Source organism: Microcebus murinus, chromosome 7, assembly GCF_040939455.1.
Source record: "Microcebus murinus isolate Inina chromosome 7, M.murinus_Inina_mat1.0, whole genome shotgun sequence".
Lineage (NCBI taxonomy): Eukaryota > Metazoa > Chordata > Mammalia > Primates > Cheirogaleidae > Microcebus > Microcebus murinus.
Window position 1 is genome coordinate 41,226,433 of NC_134110.1, and position 16,995 is coordinate 41,243,427.

At 37.8% G+C, this 16,995-nt stretch overlaps 1 protein-coding gene across 1 annotated transcript in view; it reads right to left on the reverse strand.

The window, feature by feature from the left end:
• The window catches only part of NSMCE2 (NSE2 SUMO ligase component of SMC5/6 complex), a 211,004-nt gene that overhangs the window by 52,502 nt on the left and 141,507 nt on the right, over positions 1–16,995 (reverse strand). The gene's annotated exons all lie outside the window — the stretch shown is intronic.

The following is a 16,995-nucleotide window of genomic DNA, read 5'->3' on the forward strand; positions in this document are numbered from 1 at the left end:
CCCACAGATGAATTTGGTGTGCAATCCCCGTTAAGAACTACTGGTCACATTCAACAGTATTCCATTTAATTATCACAACTCAGCTCATTTTCACAGATGAGGAAACTAAAGTGAAGTCAGTTTAAGTAAATTCCCCACATCACCTGGCTGCTAATAAGGCACAGCACCAGGACTGGAAGCTCTGGCTGTGGGTCTGCATAGCCAGGCCTCAGGCAGACTGCCTGGTTTCAAAGGCTAGCTCTCACACTCTCTGGCTGGGTGATTTTGAGCTTAACTCTATGTCTCAGTTTCTACATCTATAAAATGGGGATATTTGTAGTACATACCTTAAAGTGTTAGTGCGGTTAGCTTTAATGAGTTAATATATAAAGTGCTTGCAACAGTGTATGGCAGGCAGTCAACACTATTTTTGCTATTATCTGACTACAAAGTCCATGCTTATTCTTCCACATCAAGGGTTAATATTTTGAAGCATACATATTCATATTCTGGTACATTTCATAATCGCTTTGCGCATTATAAGTAATCAATAAATGTTAGTTAAGTAAGATATTCCACCCTAGTTTTTACTGTGCCTCATTCCAGAAGGAAGAGTTAATATGGAGAAGCAGGCCTTAATGAACACAAAATCTGGCTAAACAAAGAAAATTATTTCCTCCATTTAGAACTAGCTGAAAATGGAATGAGCTGCCTGTCCTGTCCCAGGGGTGCCTCAACTGAAGATGACTAGACTACTTAGTGGAGACTTTACAGATTAGATTAAGGAACTGCCTTTGCAGGGGAGGGGACGGACTGGGTAAGATAAGCTCCAGGGATTCAATATTTTATCCTGGAGATGATTGCTGGCTTGAAGAAATGCCTTTTGGCTAGGCATTTTTTATAGGAATGTAGCATTAGTTACATTATACTCAGACATTTAGCTTGACTAAAAAACATGAAAGTATGAAATGGAAGCTATTAAAAATGGGTGTGCTTATGAGTGAATGTGAAAGAGATGTTAATGAATTTATTGATTTTTTAGGATATTTCATAGTAAAATGGCTGTGAAATGATTATAACAATTTAAATGACTATGAATAACAAAGTTTGCAATGAGAAAGAAAATACTTCCTGAACTTCTAAATATACTCTATATTTTCTATGCAAAATAAGTAAGCAGATGTGCTTGGTTTCCTAAAGGCAAACTGGTATAAGTAATCTTCCTTTCTATAATTTCTTAATAGAAAAGAACAAGTGAGGTCTCTGATACATTTTTGTTCCATGAAAATCTTGGCCATTTTCCTACAGGAATAACCAACCTTGAGTTTGCCTTTCCTCAGCAGTTATCACCTTATGTTTGTGTGCAAGAATACGAAGAAGGAAAGGGAAATCTTAAAAACTTTTATAAAAATTACCATGGCAAAAATAAAAACACACACACAAAAATAAATCCTACTACATCCAAACCCATAAGCTTGCTTCCCTAATTGGTATGCTATCTTCATTCATTCAAACTCTCTCTCTTACCACCCCAATTTCTAGTATATAATGCAGAAGAAAGGGGCCACAGTATTCAGTCGAAATGCCATGTACACAGGGGAAGTTGAATGGTGAGGAGTAAAGGGTGCAAGCTGGATAAGGCAAACACTAAACTGACCTCAGTTTATAAAACGGGGATAATAAGAGCACCTATTTCAGAAAGCTATGGAAAGAATTAAATAAGATACACAAGACTATTATTATTAGTATAATGCCTAGCATGTAGTAAATGTTCAGTTAGTGCTAACTATTATTCTTTATTATTACTCAAGGGTTAAGCATTTGCAAAAATCAGAATCTAAACTATAACTCCCACTGACACTGTAATAAATATTATTTATTTCTTCTTTGGTTGCCCTGAAGGCATATGGGTCAGGATAATATGGTAGTTTAGGATCTTCAGTAGAGGCAACAAGTATGCTCGAGTTTCATCCAAAATAATATTTAAGTTAATAGAATGCTCAAAACAGAATTTACTAAAGCTTAAAAAACAAGCAAACTTAGCTCTATAAACGTATAAAGTTGTCGCTTCCCTTCACTGTGGAGGAAACAAAATTTAAGCTCTACCATAAACCCATATTCCTTCTAGCTACTTCCTAACTGAGCGATACAAACACACATTAGAAGTTAAGGAACCAATGAGGCAGAACAGATGATGCTGTATTACGAAGGACTTAATCATCACTCTGAGTTATTTTTCTGGCCCCCTGGTTATTTTCAGATCTTCACAAAGCTGTACTAAGTGAAGATGGGTATACAGCCCAATGGGGAGAAGTCAGATTTGTGTGTCATTCTTTCCATGGATCAGGGAGAATGATCAGTCTACTGTCAAGGTCTCTCTTCTGAGAGATCCGTGAAGAGAGCATCTTCTGAATTCTGTTCAACTTGTTTTTTTTTTCCTCATGAAATGGCCTTTGTGATTGCTCTTTCGATATATTTGCTAGCTGGTGAAATCAAGATGGTGAAGCTCTGACACCTTCCAAGCCCCACATCATTTTCTTTCTTTGACAGAAACAGAGAGATAACCAGACTATGAGCCCAAAAAGGTAAAGAGATGGAAGGTACAACTGGTACAGACAATAGTCTAGATATATAAGCAAAGGGCTAAACATGACAGTGTTTTTACTGGAAACAAGGGATACAGAGGCAACCAAAAGTTATAAAAAGGTTCTTTCCCTTCTTCTGCAGCCAAAACCTGATGTCATCATAGCAACACAATATTCAAGAAAGTCCAACCTATTTTAAGTAGTTTCAGGTGACAGATTATTGGCCCACAATGAGACATAGACTGATGGATCACAGAGGAGAAAAAGTTCACTGTGCTGTGAACCACCACTAATCTCGACTGATAAAACCAGAAAAGACACGCATCTCCATTTTCAAGTGTTTACTGGGTGACATCACACTGTGGATTTAACTAAAGTGATGTCTGGATTATCCAGTAAATGTCACACAATAGTACTTCACTGCTCAGATAAAGGCCTCAGAACACTGTGAATGAATTCATACTGCAAAACAAATTTCCCAGATGAGTGTGTAATCTTAACTCCGTGTCATTTTACCTTATGTTTTTTCAGGTATAACTCTTGACTCCATAAATGATATTAATCTTGTACAGAACTATAGTTTTGTTTTAGAAAGTCAATCCAGTAACGTAAGACAGTTTCCATTAAGTGCATGAGAAAGCATAAGATTGAAATTTTGCCTTCAATTGGTAAAATAAATATTACAATATTAATCGATCAGGGAAATACAAATCCACACAGTAAGATACCACTTTAGACCCACTAGGATGACTACAATTAAAAAGAGATAATAACAAGTGTTGACGAGGACGTGGAGCAATTGGAACCCTCATACACTGCTCGTGGGAATGTAAAATTACGCAGTCGCTTTGGAAAACAGCCTGGCAGTTCCTAAAAAGGATAAACATAGAGTTACCATACAGCCCAGCAATTACACTGCTAGATAAATACCACGAGAAATGAAAATGAAAACATATGTCCACTTGTACACGAATGTTCATAGCAGCATTATTCATAATAGCCAAAAGATAGAAATAACCCAAATGACCATTCACTGATTAACAGATAAATAAAATGTGGTATATCCATACAATGAAATGAAGTACTACTGATACATGCTACAACATGGATTAAGCTTGAAAACTAAGTGAAAGGAGCCAAAAGACCACAGATGCATATTTATATGAAATGTCCCAAATAGCAAATCTGTACAGATAGAAAGTAGATTAGTGGTTGCCTAGAGTTGAGGAGCTTGAGAGAAAATGGTAAGTGAATGTTAACAGATATAGGGTTTCTTTTTAAAAATATTCTAAAATTGATTGTGGTGATGGTTGCACAGCTTTGTGAATATACAAAAAAACAAAAACAAAAAACCAAAAACCCAGTGCATTATACACTTTAAATGCATGAATTGTATAGTATCTCAATAAAGGTGTTATAAAAAAGCATATCAGATAGTAGGAGTACGATCGACTAACTTGAGATTATAAGGCCATCGTCTTTTTTAACATTCAGTGTTTAACACATCAGCTAAAGCTTTAATACCTAAAGGATAGTCTTCAAAAGTTTCAGCAAGCTCACTAATATTTAAGGCAACCCTGCTACCTCTACTAATTGCAATGCTTGATGATTAAGCTTTCCTCCTGTGTGTGTTCCCTATGGCGCTTTCCATGGAGTAGATGCTCAATCATCATTTATTGAATAAATACATTTCAAAATTAACCCATTGCAATCAGTAAATAAAAGTTAAAGCAAGAATATCTGCTCTACATGGGGAAAGCTGGTCAGTAGCACTCCAGCTGTTTGCTAAACCAATCTGAGGTATCTAAAATGCAGTTATGTCCCTCAAATTGTAGTCAATCTTGGTTATAACAAGAAGATTCATCCTCTTAAACTGCCAAGTTCACACCTCCCTTGCTAAACTTTCTGGGCAGCAGATATTTCCAATGTGGATTAATGGACAAGATCCCTGAGAGTGAAAGGTGGAGCAGCATTCTATTTCTCTGACATTAGAGCCATCATAACACATGCCACATGGATTTTTGCAAGGATGTAAAGCTCTTAGAATGATGTATGGAATACAGTAAATGCTCAATAGTGTTAGCTATTATTGCAGCAGAATTTAAATTTGCAGAAGCCTCGAAATAAAGCTGAGGCATAGCTATTGTCATCAAAGAGAGGAGCACATGGTATTAGACATAAACCAGGCCCCCTGGGACAGGTCAAAGTAAAATTACAGAATTACACTTTCCTAAATTCCTTGTAGGGAAATGCTGCTCCAGACTAAAAGGGTGCTCAACAAGTATGACCTGTCATCATTTTAAACTCGTCTTTCATGTTGCAGAACACTCCTAGAGGAGATGATGTGTTTTGATGGGTATGTTGCTATCATAACTGTGCTTTGGAAGGGAAGATTCTGTATGCTGTTAATTTTCTTCTGGATTTTTCAGCACTGTCAGAATCAGGGAGTCACAGGTGATCTGTAGAAGCCCACAGCACTACCTGTGGTAAGAGGCTTCTGAGTGACATTACCTAAATTCCAACTACTTATCCTTTTTTTTGGGAAAGATACCTTGTTTGAAACAATCTCAAACTTTATCAACAAAATTCTTTTAAAGAGACTAGAGGAAAAGGGATCTAGGAAGTGTGATTTTCTGGTATTGTATTAGTATTATTGTTGCTAATAACTAACAGAACTATTCTGGAAGAAAGCCAGATCTCCCAAACAATAATTAACAGAGCTTTTTACCTAGCTTTATTAATTAGAGTGACTAACAGGAGCTTCTGTATAAAAAACTCCAAAACCCCAGTAGTTTATTATCGTACATTTTTCCCTATGTAAAATACAGCACTGATAAAGTGGTGTCTGTTCCATAAAGCTACTTGGGGACCCAGGCTCCTTCCATCTTGTGGCTCCATCCCCCTCAGTTCCCTTCATTCAAGCTGGTCCATGGGGAAACAGTGAGGTTGGGCCAGGTCTACACCAGGAGGTACACATCACTCCACTCACATTTAACTGGCCAAGACTGAGTTATATATACCACACCTACCTACAAGGAAGGGTGGACAAATGTATAGTTAGGGACCTGGGAGGAAGAGAACATAGTGACTATTCTCAGTGCCTGCCACACTAGCAATATGTAGATTCAAGAAGCTGGTGGAAAATACATGGAAAGGAAGATATTGTGAAAAAGCCCTTTTCTCTTTTAATATCACTAAGATCACTGGAGACAATCTTTGCATCACATTGACAAGACACATCCTGGGGTGTATCATCTGATCCTGCCTGATTCTCCTTTAGAGAATGTGCCTTTCTCATTGTGTTATTTGTAATCTTAATCCAAATCTCCTTGCAGAGTTGGCCAAAGTATACCTCCTATTGTGCACTTACTTAATCATTCACCATTTCAGACAACTGTTTATAATTACATTAAGCTCTGGGCTTAATGGAGTTTACCAATTTAAAAATGAAAGATGAAAAATACAAGATATCAGCAAACATTAATTACATTTATAATTTTTATATGGCTCTTTATAACAATCTTTTAGTAGCTCATGCTTTAATATAAACCACGATTTTTTGTGTATTAAAATTATGAATGGAATGAAATACAAATGGAATCTTTTATGATTATCGTTTCCAGTGTCTTGGGATAAACAGCAAAGTTAGTACAGCTACCTTGGGTTTTAATACCACCAAATGCCTTCTGAAAGTTGCTGTTCTAGTTTGGTACCCCCTCCTTTCTCTCCCTCCCCTTTTTAAATTTTCTTAGTATTGCCAGCACTAAACTTTTTATTTGCTTTTAATACAGCTTTTTATCTGCTTCTTTGTTTACTGTCTGCCTTTATTACCAGACTATAATTCCCATGAAGGCAGAGCTTTTATCTGTTTCTGTTCATCCAATAAATACATACTGAATGCCTATTGTCAGGTATTGCTCCAGGTCCTAGGGAATTAAAAATAAATAAGATATGGTCCCTGGCCTCAAGGTGCATACAGTTTGGTGGAGGAAACAGGCAATAAACCTATAAATTATATTTATGAGGATCAGTGCTACTACATTGTACTTTCACTTCATGCTTCTTTGGTTTTTGGTGGTGGGAGGGGTTGTATGTCTAGCTTATCATGTCCCATACTGTCTGAGAGCCTCTTTTGCATTCAGATGGGTGCCAAGGTAACCACATTTGCATCACATGGCTCTGTCTCCTTGACCACAGTGGACTTCTGACCTGTGCTGAATTAACTAACTTCTCTCTTCTGAGAGGTTGGAATTGGAACTGAGAGATTCTAATTCACTCTGGACTCTTTAGTTGAACTGAAAGAGGATGTATAACCTAGAGTGCTATGAGATAGCCATCTTCTACCAGATGGCCAGGGAAACAGAGCAAGCTAGTTGAGAGACAGAGAGAAGAGAGAGAGAGAACCAACTCATGGAAAGCAGAGATGAGAGATTTTATGGTCTCAGAAACCTGAAAGAGCCTCTTTTTAGATTATGGGTCTAGTCCCTTTTCTCATGAGATACTCCTTTCCTTACAGCTTATTTTTAAATTTTATTTATTTATTTTTGCTAAAGCTACCTGTGTTAGTGTCTTTTGCTTTCAATCATGTCTTTACTAGACATTTCTACTTAATATAAATATTAATAGATTCTACTTAATCTCATTCATTTTTATAGCATAAGTCATATAGGCTACTACCAGAAAATTGTGTCATAAAAATGCATCTGTCTGATTTTAATACTTAGGAATTCTAATGATGCTTCTCAGGTGCTTGCCTAGAAGTTTCCCATTTTCCTCACTGGCGATTTTATAATACAGACTCATTTCTATTCAAGGGCAGAACATCAAAGGACATCATTCTTTAAACTTCATGAAAAACACTATCACATGTGTACACCAGCTTTTGTGGCTAGTCAACATTCAGTGGAGAAAATAATTCTTATAAACATCAATGGTGTGTTTGTACTCATAAACAAAAAGGCTTTGATAATAAATGCTTTGATTTAAGCCCAGTAGTTGATCAGCTAGTCTGATTAACAACTGCTAACTGGAGACGCCAGAATTTGAATGCACCTAAAATATTAATACAAGCCTTTAAGGCTCTATGCAAGAAAGGAAACCTAAGCTTTATACTCAGGAGGCGGGGGTTGGGGGAATGTACTCTAGAGGTTTCAATAACAGCATTCCCACACACATCTTCTACTTTTAAAGTATATTATTAATACTTCATTCATCCAACATTTAGTAAGCAGAGCCATGTCAGGCACTGAGAATGTAAGAAGAGCACAACTTGGTCTCTGTCCTAAATGAGCTCACAGTTAACTGGGGAGACAAGGAAACAGGAAACCCTCTGATAAGACGAATGTCCTTTGACAAATGGCATGATAGAGATACTAGCATGGGTGAGAGGCCACTAACCCATCCTGAGGTGGGCCCTTGAGCTGAGCTCCAGAGAATAAGCAAGAGTTGGACAGACTGAGAGCAGAGGCAGAGACGGACTGACTAAGAGAGTAGATCACACATGCAAAGGTAAAGATGGGAGAGTCTACATGTTAACATCCAGTAGTCTGGCAACAGCTGCATGAATGATACTCTTGATAACTGCCTATATTTTCCTCCAAAGCTCCCGTTTCCAATGCTTTTCATGTATTCTGATTACTCGAACAAGTGAGTAATTCAGTTGTTCAATTCAGTTCAACAAATATTTATTGAGGATGTGGTAAGTTTTAGCTATTGCTGTAGGCCCTGGAGTACAAAGATGAATTAAAGACTGGACTTGGGAAAAGTCCTTATCCTAAAGAAACTCCTAAACTAGTGGGGAATGCAGGTACACAGTACCTGGAGTGTGTAAAGGAAGATATGTGCATGGAAGTAAAGGGGCAATGAAGTCTGAAATAAATCGTTACGAATGCGTTAAGAGCATACTATCCATGCTAACAATAATAAAAAAAGTGAGAGAAGCATTTCAGATACACACAAGAGCATAGGTAAAGAGAATTGCCAGGAAAAAGACCAGGACATGGAGAGAGAACAGACTTGAGAAATATCTAAGAGGCAAAATAATTGAAATGAGATTACTGGAAGGCAAGAAAAGGGGTTACTCTAATAATGACCGCAGGGTTTCTGCTTGAGTGGATGATCCATTACCTGAGGTGGGGAATGCAGGAGGAAGAGCTGATTTTAGAAGAAAAGAGGCCAGGTTGATGCTGAAGTGCTCCTGCAACATCCCGGTGGACAGAGGAGCAGTAAGGATAGGCTCATGGTGAGGGAGATTGTTCGGCAGCACGAAGCTGAGTGTGGGAGCTGAAGCCACGAGAATGATTGAAATGGCACAAGGACATTCTGTAGAAAGAAGGGCAATGGCCCAGAAACAGAATCATAGAAACCTGCATTTTAAACGTGGTTACAGGGGTTGAGAAGGAGCTCACGTGGAGATAAAGAAGGGAGTGATGAGTTTCTGGGAGCACTAAGGAGTCAAAATTTTTAAATAGCACAAAGAGCGTCAGTACGATATGGACTAGAGAATCTGGCACTCTGTAGGTCACTGGAGATACTTTCCAGAGGTTTCAATGGAGCACTGGAGTGGTGGAAGAGATCAGGTCGCCAAGGCTGAGGAGAGAATGGAAGTGAGGAAGTGGTCCCTGGGTGGTCAGGCCACTCTTTTAAGAGGGAAGGGAGAGAAGGGGCATCAGCTAGTGACAACTCCTCTCCCTCCCCCTCTTCCTCCCTCTCTCTCTCCCAATCCCTTTCATTCTCATTTTTAAGGGAAAGACTTGAATGGGTTTATAGTCCGTGAGGAAAGCTGGCAGAGAGACACATGACATGGAGAGAAGACGAAGGATAAGGTCCTCAGGAAAAACTTGTCTTATTAATAATTAGGTCATCTATTTTAGTAAGTTTGAGCTTCTGATCATCTGTAGCCACGAGAGCTGTGGAGCAGTGTATGTCCCAAGGCCAGGCATCTGTGGAGAGCAGGAGCAACAGGCACAAGACAGAGGCACTGGGCTTGCAGTGACTCCAGAGAGCGGGAAGCAAATTCTGAAGTTTATTAATCTGAAAGTTTCTTACATGGGCAATAAAACCCTACAGTGGAGGTACGTGTGTTGTGAGATTAGGGGAAGTTCACTCCTGCCTCCCATCAGCATCTTCTGAAGTTCTGGGATAAACGATTAAACACAGCCCCTCAACCCAGGGGATTACAATCACCACCTAAACAGGATTTTCTTAGGATGCAGAAGAAACAGCTGAGTTGGAGCCCCAGGTTTGCTAGAAATTAACTTCTGGCTTTGGGCAACTTCTTCATCTACAAAATGGAGGGAAGTGACCCTACAGGAAGGCTTAAGTAAGTTCATAGATATGAGAGTGCCTTGCAAAATATAATGCTCAATGTAAATTCAAGGACTATGAAAAAATAGAAACAAGGCTTCCCTATGCTATTGAATGTGATGAAGACTTCTTATAAAAAGTCACTTTCTTGTGCTGGTGTGATTTATTTTTAGTCTCCTAAACTCTGATATAATCTTTCTCTCCATCTGGCAAGTGGGAATGGACCAGTAATATTTCAAGTTTGCTAACAAAGACTGCTTAAGGTAAATATTTGTTGCTTTCCAGAGCAAACTGTACCATTTTAGTTTCAGGTTATTTTAATGATAAGCTGAATCTAATTCAATGGATACTTTGTAGTACAGCATGAAAGCACATTTGACTCAAATTCCATCTATATTTAGAATCCTTTTCACACCACATCATTCAAACAGATGTGAGCCCAGCTGTTGCTATTCTTTCCTAGAATCTCACCAAGATGTAGATTTTTAAAAATAAAGAACACAGGTGTGATATCTGAGTCAATTAGCACACTAGCTATAAAAAGAATGTGTATTAAATTAGGCTCTCTTTCCACAAGCTTGAAGAAGGGAACAGGGTTTTCACTGTTTTGATCAATCTATTTTATCTAGTTGTATTAAGTTCTTTTTTTCACAAAACAAAAACTGTTGTTGTTAATAGTTATTTTATCACAGAATAATGTTATCCAATAAAGTCCTTTCTTTAAGATGCAGATTCAAAGGCCACTTACTGAGCATGGTACAGAAAGGCTGTAAATACTTTCAGGTCTATTATGTCATTTTCTTTCAAGTGATTTGAAGATGCCAAACAAATCTGGTATTATTTTCAAAAAATGTAGGAAGTCAGAGAAACAGCTGAAAATCCTGAATACATCTAAGTATCTTAGGGTGAGAGAAAGATCACTAGTTGACTAGTCTTGGATAAGGATGGAATCTCTCTAGTCCTGTTTCTGCATTTCAGAACCAAGGTGGATTGTTTGGTCTCAGGATCTCATGTGACTCTGCTAGAACCTCTCACTCTCAGAAGTGGATGACAGCCTTAGCTCTGCATCAGTATGTCATGCTCTTGGCCACAGTTTGGAACCCTTCTAGAGCAAGTCTAAAAGGAGTTGTGAGAGTCGAGGGCATATTCTCTCTTTCAGGAGTATTTTTAAACAAAGTGGGAGTACTGAAAAATATAATTTTTACTCTCTAAATATTTATTTTAGTCATTCTAAAGCCAATAATAGTCCAATGCTGTGCTGTGGATTGGAGAGCCTGAGTCAAAACTGAGAGAGGCAAAACAGGCCTTGGGTTCCTCTAGGGTCTACATGTTGACTGCTCTGTGTCATGAGAGCAGTGACATGCTGGTTTCTGGACAACCCTCCACCACCACCAAACAATACCTTTCATTGGTGCATCATTTTGTAATTAATACATAATTTCATTTAATCTTCATGTTATCCTCATTTTATTGATAATCACAGAGTTTAATTAATTAGTTTCCAGTTGGTCACAGCTACTAAGAGGCAGAATAGGTGCCTACACCCAGGTCTCTTGATTCCAAGTTCAGTGCTTTCTTAATTAAAAACAATAGCAGCAGCAGTGGTTCAGACTTACTATGCATTTACTATGTGTCAGGCATTGTGCTAAGAGCTTTACATATAAGGTTATTTTATTTAATCATAATAACTCCATGAGGTAGATATTATTACTATTCCCACTTACTGATGAGAAAAGTGAGACCACAGAGAGGATACATAATATACCCACAGAGAGGTCACACAGCTATCAAGAAGCACAATCAAGATTCTAATCGAGGCAGTTTGGCTTTTACAACTTGCACTTTCAACAATTATGTTAGCCTGCCTTCCTACAATAGCATAGCTGCCCACATCAAAACTGTTCTCATAGTTTCCATCCATAATTTAGGTAAAAATATTTGCAAGAAGAGTCCAGGACTACCCAGTAGGGCTCTGCACTGTGTTACACAGGCATCATGTGTAAAGCAGGTCACTGGTATCAGGGAGTCCTGCTCTCGCACAGTCAACAGATACTTTGAGCGCGTAAGCTGTACGGTATTATTCCCGGTGCCCAAGCACAGTGTATTATACAGAGACCATGCAGAGTAACTGTGTCCTGAATTGAACTCAGTGGAAATGATCAAGTCTTCATTGACACAGTCTGAGCTACTGACTTTCCCTGGGTTATAGCTGTTTTAAAATTAAAAGACAAAAGCCTCAAACCAAAAGGACAAGTTATAGCTCTGAAACCAAAGGAATTAGTAGAGCAGAGGTAAAGGTGACGAACTATATGGAAGTATAGTTCCAACTATATGGAACTTGCAAATAGGTTTTGTTCAGCCACACATTACATTTAAAATTTTAACCATTAGCCAATATTTAAACATTAAAAGATTTCATTGAAAAATCCAAATTTCCAGTTGCTTGAAGATGTGACGCTAGAAAAGGCATTTGCTCTCTAGAGCTCACCAATTTCAATGGGACCTGTTTTATGCTCTTTGGCCACTGTAGGATTTGCATTTGCAAACTATGAGCTAGACAGAGGGTGGAGGGAGATTTGGAAGTACATCAGAGCCTTCTAAGAGTCTTAAATCACCCTCTCGATACACCCAACAGTCTCCTCTGCCAGCCTTGCTGTACAATGAATTGAAATTTCAGTCATTAGTGACTGAGCTTTCATCTTTGCTTCAGTTCATACACTGACAGCTCAATCTCAAATTGATTTTTTCTCCAAAACCACAATGTCTGCAGTATTAAAGCACTGCCATAAAAATTACATATTGGGCCAGTGTCTTTTGACAATTCAGGTCAAATGACCCATGCTGTTGTTTTGCAGTGCCCTGCACAGTTTAGGCAAATAGCTAACTATATCTCACCCATGTGTTCTAAGGAAGAAAGGCTGTCTGTCATTGGCAAAATTTCTGAATTCTTTAAAGCCATCTTAATCTACTTATAATTTTTACAAGGGTCACAGGCGAACAGAAAAGTTCATGTTTGCTTTCATTGACCCATTCTGGGTAGGCGGGCAGAGTTTTCTTCCTGAAAATATCTGTGTTCTCTGCAGCTGTGCTACTATTCAGGAAGGCTGGAGGCTCGTAGGGCAGCAGCCAAGGAGGCGAATATGCATTAGAGAAATTACTAAATTAAACATGTTTATTCAATCTCAATATAGTTACAGATGAACTACACCGGTTTATAATGAGATTTTCCTTACCAAACTTTGGATTTTATAATGTAATAAAAATATTTCCTCAATTAGTGAACTGCTGTTGAATCCTGTGCCTTAAATAAAGAAATCTACAGACATTTAAAGGCTTTCTCCTATCTGGGTTCCAAACAAAACACTAAAAGCATATGAGAGGTCAAAAGCATTGCTGGAGTTACACATTCGGTACCATTTTATATTGTAATCGGGTGGACTTCAAATAGAAACTTTTTTTAAAAAATGAGGTTAATAGGATCATTTCTGAATAGGAGTTTTTGTTTTGACACTATGTATCATGATAGGGAATATGCAGTTTCTCTCACTGTTTAAAAAATCCTGTTTGTTAGAAAGTCTGCAGTCAACTCAGCTTTATTGCTTCCAAATAAGCAGTTTGTACACAGAACAATAAAACTGTTTAATAAAAGAACATAATAGGCTTAGCAAATGTTGCAATCATAGAACATTTTAGGTAAATGGTTTTAAAAGGACATTTCATCAGTTTAAGAATACTCTAGAAAATCAAATCCAGTTGCTGAATTTATGGAGGCTCTCACTAAGGGAGTATTTGGGCCTATTTCTCTCTAACGCAAGAATAAGTTTACAATGGATCAATTTCCACCAAAGGTGGGGAAGAGGGAGTTGTAACTCTTCTAACTAGCTCATATTATCCATGTTCTTGCTTGTGTTGCCAATAATGCTTTAATAAATCATTTTTACCATTTGCTTACAGACAGCTTTTGGGGTATTAAAGAAATTGTCATTTTCTTAGCAATGAGTCCTTCAGGATTTGGTCCACAACCACTAGATTAGGACATAAAGATGGTTCTTGCCCTTGAGGAACTTCTAATCCAACAGGAAAAATAAAAAGAATAAAAAATAACAAATACAAAAAATGCTCATTGTTATATGGTTCAAGACATTTTGCACTAATTTATGGAGAGGGCAAATGACTGTGCTGGGTTTACAAAGTCATTCTTCTGCTAATAAAGAATGAAAACAATGCCACCTTCATAAGGAACTTTTTAAAAAGGCTGATGAAAGACAAGACTTTAGCTCAAAGGGAAAAAGAAAGTGTTACAATTTTAAAATGTCACTTAACAAGCAACCTACCTACTACTTTAAATGTGTATGCTTATTTCCTAATAACAAAGTTAGATGACATACTTGATTACTTTAATAAATCATAAGTTATGATTTAAATCTAGTTAAGGATTCAACTCAGCTTCCAAAAAAACAGAAAAATCAAAGCAGCAATCCTTCCATCATAATGCATTTTTGGCATTTATGACCAGTAAATGCCCTAACCCTAAACTCTTACATTGTATCTAATTCAAATTTAAGCACACTTAACCTTACTATAGTCTACTGACTTGATTCTAATCAGTACTCTCATTTAACAAAATGCTTATATCATAACATAGCCCATTATAAATCTTATAATTTAGAGAAGTCTTAGTATAGTTATTATCATTCTTAAATAACAAGACCATTTTTCATAAGGAAGCTACTTTTCTGACAGTGGCATAGAAATGTAATGTTCATGCTGCCCCAATCACCTATTTGCAATATATGTGGGGAAAACAAAATAACCCTTGATTTATCTCAGTGTTCCATCTGAGCTAACTGCCTCGGGCTCAGCCACATCTCAGCTCCCAGGTGCACTGAACCATCTATCAAAATATTTACCCCTAAAATAGCTTTGTAAAAGTAGAATGTCCTTTTTGATGATTCTCTTTGAAAAATACATATGTATTTATTTAACTGGCAACTCTAAACTTTTGGAGATGGCAGATCACATAAATCTACTTATTAAAAAAAAACAACTCCCTTCATGGTGGTTATAGTTGATGTGTTATAATTATTACACAAACACAATATATTTAATATACCTTACATTTTCACATTTGACTATGGCTCTAACCTCTAGCTGAATGTGCCTCAATTTCAATTCCATCCTGGTTCTCATTGTGACTTGAATCCTTGCTAGATGTGTTGTAGGAAGATAACATTAGGTATGAAACTTTAGTAGCAAGGGCATATCAACATTATGCATAGCTAGTGAAAGAATTAAGGTCTATGGCAGTTTTTTAACAGGTTGAAGTGAATTTAAGCTTCTGAGACTGTAATTTATATTACAGAACAAAAACCAAAACAATATCCCAAAGTAAAAGACCTTCCTGACTGAAGCAAAAGCATATCAGAAATCTACAACTTTAAACATTCAACTCTCATTGCTGAGGAAATACCCCTACCATATTGTCCACATGGTCGCTGCATAATCAGTACCTAAAACAATAGGTCAGCACTTTGAGTCACCCCAAGTATGAAGGGCAAGTGGAAAGGTCAGTTCCGGCCTGCCTCATAAAAGCACATAGCAAATGAGTGTTGCACGTGCCTTTGCAGCCGCTCTGTTCCCAGCGCCTGGCAATGGTATGCCTTTGCCTCCTCTGCTCTCTCTAGCTGCCCTCGGGGCTTCTGTGCCACCCCCAACTTCCTATATTTTGAAGGAACCAGACAGTGTGGCAAGCAAACCTGACAGAAGGGCAGGATGGAATGCTCTGGAGGCCCTTACTGGTACCACCCAAGGGCCCCAAACATTGCTTAATATCTTTACAGGAATGTGCCACTCATTCTGCATAAGCTGGGAGAATTCCTGTAACTCTTTTCTCTATTTATAAATAAAACAAAGTAAAATGAAAATAACATAATAAAATAAAATATCCATGCCTCCTGCCTTCCATAACAACAAAGACCATCATCATTTAACTACAATCAATTAAAATCCAGTAAAATATTTCTTGGGCTATGGGCATAACATTTTGGACCTGGATAGTTTATTTGTAGGATCCCAAGTATGTTCATTTTTTTGGAGCCTCTCCCATTGATACTGTATCAAAAATACTAAAAGTTGTTATCTATAACCCAATTAAAAATAATTTTTTGTCCAAAATATGTTTGAAAGAATTTTTACATTTTTGTTTTTGAAATCATTTGGCTGCTGGTTATTCATTTAATTTATAGTTTGCTATGATTTCCAAGTAATCATTGCAAAATTTAACATTTTAAAGAAGATGAGAAATTACTTGATATTATATTTGTACAAACACTTATATTTGCATCCTGTAGTTTTTTTGTGTTTTAGAGTTAATTTGTTTTTTGATATCTCTAACATTTTTGAGGTCCTTGAAAAGTACCATATCACTTAGCCATTGTATCCCTAGGCCAAATGAATATCATGGCCTCAACTGCAGAGACGGTGGCAATTTGAGGAGGAGATGCCTTCCGTAGGAACTAGCAGGAAAGACGCAGGGTGAGCAGGGGCAGGGATGCCTAGGTGAGGACAGAACCCACGTCACAGAGCCTCAAACTCAGTAAAACAGTTGACAGGATATCTGACCATTCAACAATCCCTTTATGTATATCCCACAGGGGTCACAAGATGAAGAAAGTGTTTTCTGTTCCTTCAAGGAATTCATAATCTAGTAGAGGAAATAGGACTTGAATATAGAGTATAAAGCAGAGTATGAAAGCTGCTGTAAGAAGGATCTCAAGTACCATCAGAACACCAAGGAAGGAGTTATTGCCAAAGCCATCGAGTACACAACTCCAGGGGGAGCCAGTCACACTGCTGTTGATGTGAGTGGTGTCCCCCACAGCTGTACAGTGCTGTGGTCAAGTCTAGGTAAAAGGCTTCCCGAAAGAGATGGCATTTGGCAGGTCAGTGAAAGGAAGCCCTTCCACTTACCAAGAGAGCGACCTCTGTGAGTTTCCATTTGCTTATCTGTAATGGGAATACTAATACTAACTTCACAGGGTTATTAGAATGAAACAAACAAAAATGTCTGTATACAGCCAGTACCTATGCCAAATCCTCCCTCCCTCCCTCCCTCCCTCCCTCCCTC